Source organism: Pongo pygmaeus, chromosome 8 (genome assembly GCF_028885625.2).
Source record: "Pongo pygmaeus isolate AG05252 chromosome 8, NHGRI_mPonPyg2-v2.0_pri, whole genome shotgun sequence".
In the NCBI taxonomy this organism is placed as follows: Eukaryota; Metazoa; Chordata; class Mammalia; order Primates; family Hominidae; genus Pongo; species Pongo pygmaeus.
The window spans coordinates 77,749,652-77,758,549 of record NC_072381.2 but is presented as its reverse complement, the minus strand read 5'-3'; the positions used below and the strand labels follow the sequence as shown (position 1 = coordinate 77,758,549).

The 8,898-nt window shown below is 35.2% G+C and overlaps 1 pseudogene; it reads left to right on the top strand.

Annotated features, from left to right (window-relative positions):
- Nucleotides 1-4,221: 4,221 nt before the first annotated feature.
- Nucleotides 4,222-5,259, top strand: LOC129006341 (annexin A2-like; annotated as a pseudogene).
- The last annotated feature ends 3,639 nt before the right edge of the window (nt 5,260-8,898 follow it).

Here is an 8,898-nt window from a genome sequence, read left to right as displayed (position 1 = left end):
TACTGTATGTAGAAAAATGCTTTTTTGTCACAGACGTAAAGCATGCCTCCCCATAGAGATAGAGTACTCTACAATTTCTAGCTACATGCATAATTCTAAATTTTTGTAGTAGTCATTATTTAAAAAGTAGAAAAAGAGTGAAATTAATAATAAGAATATATTTCATGTAACCCCATATATTCAAAATATAATCATTTCAGCATGCATTCTATGTAAAAATATATTAATGCTATATATTTTAATTTTGCACTGTTTTTGAAATATAATGTGTAGTTTATATTACAATGCATTCTGATTAAGAATAGCCATATTTTAAGTGTGTCATAATCACATGTGGCCAGTAGCTAACCTATTGGACAGCACAGATACAGATCAGTTCTATCTTCACAGAATATTCTATTGAAGAGTGCTGACCTGGAGGGGAAGTGAAAATAAAATAGACATTAATAATAAATTATGATAGATGATGTACAGAGCAGAGGCAACAAATTCAGCCTTGGATGTTAGGAAATATTCCTAGAAGTGACATCCCCTTATTCTCCATACATGATATATCTGCAGGAAACTTCTGATTAATTTTGAAATTTTGATATTTATGTTCATTGGGGTAAAAGTTCTTACTTCCAATTATTATTAGCAAAGATAATTTCTATTTATGAATCTAATTAATTTTCCTAATACAATCTATTTATGAATAGATTATAAATATAATTCTATTTATGAATCTAATTAGTCAAATCTAGCATTAAGTCACTAGAAAAGCAAATCGTATATGAGCAAAAAGTTTCAATGTTTCAAAGGTGGTTTCATTCAAAATGTGCAGAGAAAGCCAGCTCTGGTATGATTAAGTTTGTTGATATTATCTGGCCAGGTGCAGTGGCTCACACCTGTAATCCCAGCACCTTGGGAGACCAAGGTGGGAGGATGACTTGAGCCCAGGAGTTCAAGACCAGCCTGGGCAACATAGTGAGACTTCATCTCTACAAATTAAATTAATTAATTGAAGAAGATTGTCCATATTTTCAATCTGAAATATGAGAAAATTATATAACATTTATGACATTTCTCATAAGAGAGTTTTCACAGTGCAGTATTCCCCCCTTATTTGTGGTTTCACTTCCCTTGGTTTTAGTTACCCACAGTCAACCACAGCCTAAAAATAGGTGAGTAAGTATAATAAGACATTTTGAGAGAGAAAGAGATCACATTCATATAACTTTTGCTTACAGTATATTGCTATAATTATTCTATTTCATTAATTATTGTTGTAAACCTCATACTGTGCCTAATTTATGAATAAAACTTTTTGTTGTAGATATTTATGTATATGAAAAACATACACAGGTTTCCATACATATAGGAAAAAAACCGGAGTTTAGTGATATCCAGTTTCAGGCAACCACTGGAGATCTTGAAGCATATAATCCACAGATAAGGGGAACTACTGTTATGTTTGTGAACATATACAGTATGTTCACTTAAGGGAGGTCATGTTTAATCAGGCTTCTGAAATTATTTGAAAACATTACATCTATAATAGATAGCAGAAATTCAATGATGTAGTATTCTTGTATTTTTCTCCAGGCAAAAAGCCACATTACACATGTGTGTGAAAACTTGTGTGTGTGTGCATGTGTGTGTAAGCTAACAAATAGATTCTAGAAACCAGTCTTGAAAGCAAAGATAAGATGGGGACTTGGCAATGATCTGAACTGTGATGATTATTATAGTTCACCAAACTGTACAACGCTGGAAAAGCCAGTTTCTATAGTGTCTTTTAAAAGTGTTTGTCCAAATTACTTTGATGATTGCCAAATATAATGATTTTTCCTAATGTATATTAAAGCAAAGTGCTTAAATAGAAAGTGGCATATCTCCCTTACTTTCCCTAAGAAAATGACCATTATTGCATATAACAATGAATAAAATTTTACTGAATTTTTAATCTTCATATTCAAATTATATCTGAGTCTTTGAATTTCAAAAATAGGATAGATGATTCTACTTTCAAAATCTTTACTTGCAATATCTTGAGATTACAGGAGCAGAATTGCTAAACACCTGGCAAGTCTTACTTTTCACTGGCTGGAAATCTCCACACTTCCTTTCCCTTACAGGAAGGTGAAAAAACATATGAATGGATAAGAAAAGGGGATGAATGAGAAGATAAGGAAGAAGAGGAGAGGTGAGAAAGGAGAGAGAGAAGAAAGGTCAGCACAACTTTTAAACGGGGTGGCCTTGAAGGTAGAGGATTAAAGGAATCCTGACTTCCTTGACTCCTTCAGTCCTTAAGGTCTCAGCAGTACCTAGAGGATGGCTTATCTCGTGGTTAGAATATTCCAGAAAAAGACACTAGAGGAGGGATTTTATGGCTTTAGCCTGTGAGTAAAAGGAATGCTGCTGTCAGTTTTCTATCCAGCACTATTTCTAACCTCTTACTCAATAACTTGTTACCTTAGTCATTAATTTCTCACGTGTAACGTGGCTTTTTGCCTGAAGAAAAATACAAGAGTACTACATCGTTGAATTTCTATCATCTATTATAGGTGTAATATTTTCAAATAATTTCAGAAGGCTGGTTAAACATGACCTCCCTTAACTGAAGCAGCAGTGAGTGTTTGTCATAAAATTTTTCTTACCATGAAGAATTTCCACAGCATCACTTTAGTAGTTTCCATTCTTTTTCCTACTCCTCTAATTATATTTACTCATCATATTTTTAAATAAAATTATAATTGGAAGAGATTGATGAAGAAAAAGATGGAAAATATAAAAGACACGAGATGTTTACATTATTTCTAATCATTTCTTGCACTGAATTAAAAACACATAGAGAAAACTGCATAAAATCTAAACGTGCAGCTAAAAAGTTATTATATAGTTAACACCCTTATAACCACTTTCAAGGTCAAGATATGAAATAATATGAGCACCCTGCACACCCATTCAAATCACAAACTGGTCCATTTCTTCTAAAGGCAATCACTATCCTCAATGTAAAGGTAATAACCGCTCACTTTCTTTGTAGTATTACTACCTAAAGAATGATAACTCAATGGAATCATTCAGTTTTGCCTATTTTTGAGCATTATATAAATGGAATAATACATTATACATAAATGTGGGTCTGAATTCTCTTGCTCAATGTTATACTTATGAGATCAATTGAAATTAGTGTGTGTAGTTGTAGTTCCATTTTCTTGTGATTGTTGTAAAGCATTTCAGTTGATGAATATACCCACAATTTATACACCACTTTTCCTGTTAATGGACATTTGGATAGTTTCCAGTTTAGGGCTTTTATGATGAATGCTGTGAATATTCTTACATGTTTCTGAGTTCATATATAAATACATTCCTGTTGTCTATATACCTACGAGGAAATAGTTGCATTTTTCATATTTTTAAATTACTAGATAATATCACACTGTTTTCCAAAGCGATAGCATGAATTTATATTCCCTAAAAGAAATAGTATGAGTTTTTCTACGTTCATACAAACACCAGGAATTTAATTTTATCTTCTTTTTTGGGTGCAATTTATTGAAATTTTAATATTCTTTTCCTTGATCACTAATGAAATTGAACAACTTTTTCTCAATTGTTTTACTGTATATGCCAATTTCCTCTTTATTCACATTTTTTACCCTTTTTTGTTTGTTTATATTTTTCTAATTGATTTGTAATACTTTAGATTTTCTGATTATGTGTCTTTTATTTAGAATTTTCAAATATGGTTTCAGACTTTAACTTATTTTATGATCAAATATTTATGACCAAAACTTACATTTAAAATTTATGATCAGGCCAGGTGCAGTGGCTCACGCCTGTCATCCAGCACTTTGGGAGGCCGAGGTGGGTGGACCACTTGAGGTCAGGAGTTCGAGACCAACCTGGCCAACATGGTGAAACTCCATCTCTACTAGAAATACAAAAAATTAGCTGGGCGTGGTGGCCAGCGTCTGTAGTCCCAGCTACTCAGGAGGCTGAGGCAGGAGAATCACTTGAACCCGGGAGGCAGAGGTTGCAGTGAGCCGAGATCATGCCATTCCACTCCAGTCTGGGCGACAAGAGTGAAAGTCTATCTTAAAGATAATAATAATAATAGCAATAATAAAAAAATAATAAAAATAAAAATAAAAAATAAACTTCATGATCAGTTCTTTTTGTGTTCTGTTGAAAATTTTTGGCTCAGCATCTGGGGACGCTCTCAGCTCTCAGCGCCCGGCCCAGCTTCCTTCAAAATGTATACTATTTACAAAATCCTGTGCAAGCTCAGCTTGGAGGGTGATCACTCTACACCCTCAAGTGCATATGGGTCAGTCAAAGCCTACACCAACTTTGATGCTGAGGGGGATGCTTTGAACATTGAAAGGACCATCAGGACAAAAGGTATGGGTGAGTTCACCATTGTCAACATTTTGACCAACAGCAGGAATGCTCGGAGACAGGATATTGCCTTTGCCTAGCAGAGAAGGACCAAAAAGGAACTTACATCAGCACTGAAGTCAGCCTTATTGGCCACCTGGAGACAGTCATTTTTGGGCCTATTGAAGACACCTGCTCAGTATGATGCTTCTGAGCTAAAAGCTTCCATGAAGGGGCTGGGAACGGAGGAGGACTCCCTCATTGAGATCATCTGCTCAACAACCAACCAGGAGCTCCAGGAAATTAACAGAGTCTACAAAGAAATGTACAAAGTTGATCTGGAGAAGGACATTATTTCGGACACATACGGTGACTTCCGCAAGCTGATGTTTGCCCTGGCAAAGGTTAGAAGACCAGAGGATGGCTCTGTCATTGATTATGAACTGATTGACCAAGATGCCCAGGATTTCTATGACGCTGGAGTGAAGAGGAAAAGAACTGACGTTCCCAAGTGGATAAGCATCATGACCAAGCAGAGCATGTCTCACCTCCAGAAAGTATTTGATAGGTACAAGAGCTACAGCCCATCAAGAGAGAGCATCAAGATAAAGGTTAAAGGAGACCTGGAAAATGCTTTCCTGAACCTGGTCCAGTGCATTCAGAACAAGCCCCTGTATTTTGCTAATTGGCTGTACTACTCCATGAAGGGCAAGGGGACTCGAGATAAGGTCCTGATCAGAATCATCACCTCCTGCAGTGAAGTGGACATGTTGAAAATTAGGTCTGAGTTCAAGAGAAAGTATGGCATGTCCCCGTACTATTACATCCAGCAAGACACTAAGAGTGACTACCCAGAAAGCACTGCTGTACCTGTGTGGTGGAGATGACTGAAGCCCAACATAGCTTGAGCTTCCAGAAATGGTGCTCCCCATGCTTCCAGCTAACAGGTCTAGAAAACCAGCTTGCGACTAACAGTCCCTGTGGCCATCCCTGTGAGGATGACGTTAGCATTGCCCCCAACCTCATTTTAGTTGCGTAAGCGTAGCCTGGCTTTCCTGTCTAGTCTCTCCTGTAAGCCAAAGAGATGTACATTCCAAGGAGTTGGAAGTGAAGTCTATGATGTGAAACACTTTGCCTCCTGTGTACTGTGTCATAAACAGATGAATAAACTGAATTTGTACTTTAGAAACAAAAAAAGGAAGATGTTTATATACCTTGAAGTTATGAATATATTTATCTATGTTAACTTTTGGATCCTTTAGTATTTTGCTTTTTGTATTTTATTCTATGTTGACATGACTCACATTTGAGTCTTTTTTTCCCAAATAAGCATATCTAATTTTCTCATTACCGTTTACTAAAATGATTGTATGTAAACTAAATATTGTAACTTTATATTACAAAATTGTATCTGTAGAACAAGTCATGCCACATTGTTATTCTTCAAGGAAACCTTGACAAATTCTATCCTTTTGATGTTCAAAAGTAAATTAAATAAGCTTGGCTAGGATTTACAAATCTATTATAATTTTGAACTGTAATCAATATGGGTAAAATTGTCATTGTTACAAATGAATCTTATAATCCTGATGATAACATAATGCTTTATTAATTTAGATATTTTTAAATTTCTCTAGTGATATTTTATAGTTTGTCCAAATAGGTTGTTTGTTATATTTGTTTGATTTATTTGTAGATCTCTTATATTTTAATAACATTTAAATTGCATTTTAATATGTAATTGTTAATTGTTAATTATTGCAATAGACATAATATATGTCTGTTTGTTTACTCTTGCTCATTACCTTATAAAAAGTTATACAAATTTAAAAATTACATAAGTGTTCTTTTTATGCATTTCTTTTTATGGATTTTATGCACAATCATATTATTTCACAAAAGTGAAATTTTATTTATTCCTTTTAAATATGTTTATCTCTTCCTTCTCCTGACTTACTTCACTATCTAGAACCTCCAGCATTATATAGAATATATAATATTCAAAAACTAGCAGGTACTAAAGGTCCACTTCTGTCAGCACAGGCCCCTAGTAAGTTTGCATTAGCACCAATTCACGTGTTGTTGCATTTCTCCAATTAACTGTAAATTCCATTTGGAAGAGCAAATGGAAATATGTGACTGAATCTAGGTTGAGGATTTACAGAAAAGAGCCGATGAATTAAGAATTCTGGCAAGGGAGTCCTTTGGGTGGTCACTCATGGAATGCTGGCTCCACAGGAAAGTAAGTGTTCTCTTTCTAAAGAACATCAGCTGACTCCAAGTAAAAGAAGACTCAGAGGATGTCTCGATGGTGATGAATGGCTTGTTGTTAGTTTTAGAGTAAGATATTTTGAAGAAGATGTGTTGTGTTCAGAAGGAATGTTATTGAAGTACACTAGGTTTAAGAAGTAGAAGACTTCTGAATAATTTATGGTTAATATAAAATCTTTTGAATTTTAATATGAGTCAAGTTCTAGTTCCTTGCATACCATTAAGGAATTGAGTCAATAATGATTTTAGAATCTAGTCTTAATTAATAAGGCAAATAATAACTTTGCTTCTGACTAAGAAAGAATAGCTTGCTGTAGTCCAATGTTTCTACAAGTGGAAAAGCCAAATAACATTTAAAACAAAGCAGAACAAAACAAAAGTTATTTCAAGGCAATACAAAAGTAATACAGGAATAATATGAGAGACCAAGATTCTAGAGTCATATATCTCAGAAAGATGAACTAATAGCTAGTTACATTTCTTCATGGAACATGCAAATGCTCATTACAAGGTAATGGACTATGATTCCAGGCAAAGCGCTTAGCTAGAGGGCCACAAAGGTAGGTAGGAGGCAGGAAAACTAAAAGACTAAAAAGTTGGGTTCTTGGAAAGAAGGTAGGAGCAGAGAACAGAACTGATGATGTTCTGGTTGCTATTACTATATGACAAAAATCCTCAAAATATAACACCATCAAACAATGAACCTTTTATTTTGCTCATGATGTTACATGCTTGGAATTCAAGAAAGCTTCAGCTGGGCAGCTTGAAGTGTCTCACATGGTTGTAGTCAGTTGTCAGCTGGGCCAGTCATCTGATATTTGGAGTTAAATATGCATCTAATATGGCTCATTCTCATGGCCATTAATGCTAGGGTTCACCAAGGAATTCAGCTTAACCTGGTGACCAACGAGCCTACACAAGTCCTCTCCATCACAGCAGCCTCTTGGCATCCAGATATTTTACATAATGGCTGGATTCCCAGGAGAACCAAACTAAAGTTCTCCAATATGTCACAAAATTCAGTGAGTGCCTAGAAGGTAAAAGCTTTTTTTTGTTGTTGTTTGCTGTTTTTTTTTTTTTTTAGTAAGACTCCTAATCCTCTATTACCTTCTTCCAAGTCTTTAGCTCCTGTTTCAAATTGTTTTTGACATTCTTGAACACACACCAATAATAATGACAATAATAATACTATTAGTAGTAGTAATAATAATAGCTAAAATACATAGGAAGACATGGTTTAGGTGCTATTATGAGCACTTTACTCTATTAACTTCCTTAAACCTCACCACAATCCTATTAGGTAGGAATGATTGTTATCCGTCTTTCACAGTTGAGGAAACTGAGTCACACAGAGGTTAAAAAACTTGCCAAAAATCACAAAGCTAGTAACTTGCAAAGTCTGGATTTGAATCCAAGCAATGTGACTGGAGACTCCACGCTCTTTAACACTGTACTCTACTCATACACACTTTGGACTCATTAGGGCAGTTTGAAAACCAGGTGCTGATAGGCATTAGGATCTAGACAGAGGGGATATTATTTTGCTTGATTTTCAAATAGTAGTCTGATGAGGAACTATTTATATGATTTTTAGGGATCTTACGGAGAATAAAGAATGGAGTCAGGCTTGAAACACGGGTTTTCATACAGGACTAGAGTCTAGAAAAATTATTCCATGCTACTAAGACAAGTTAGGTGACTTTGGAAACTTTAAAATCTGCTTTTGAGGGGATAAATGTATCCCTGTCCTAATCTCACACCCATGTACACTTCCCCTACCATCCAAACAAAGCTGAAACTCCTTCAAGTTATTTGGGTCATAAAAGCAAGTTTGTTTTTTTGTTTCTCTTTATATTTTCATCTTGAATCTTCTTCTTTTGCTGTATGCTTGTGATGTAAATTATAAATTTAATTATAAATTTAAATTATAAATTATAATCTTGAGAAAGGTTAACTGACTTGTTAGAAAGGTTATAGAAGCTGAGATACTTACTGTCCCCTTGCGCACTTGTTCATGCAGCAACAGTGGTCAGCTGGAGAGTGCCCCGTGTATCCCAGCGTCTCTCTCTCTCTCAGGCAGTGGTGATGAATTTGAACTACCATTTCTATACTGAGGTAAAAGCCATCTGCTTATTACAGCAGTGAGAGGACCCCCATGGGTGCAGTGAATGGCACTTACATCATACATTTTCCTTGGGTATAGCAGAACTTGTTCAGAGTGGATGCTCTTGGTACATGTAGCATGACTGACAGTTTTAT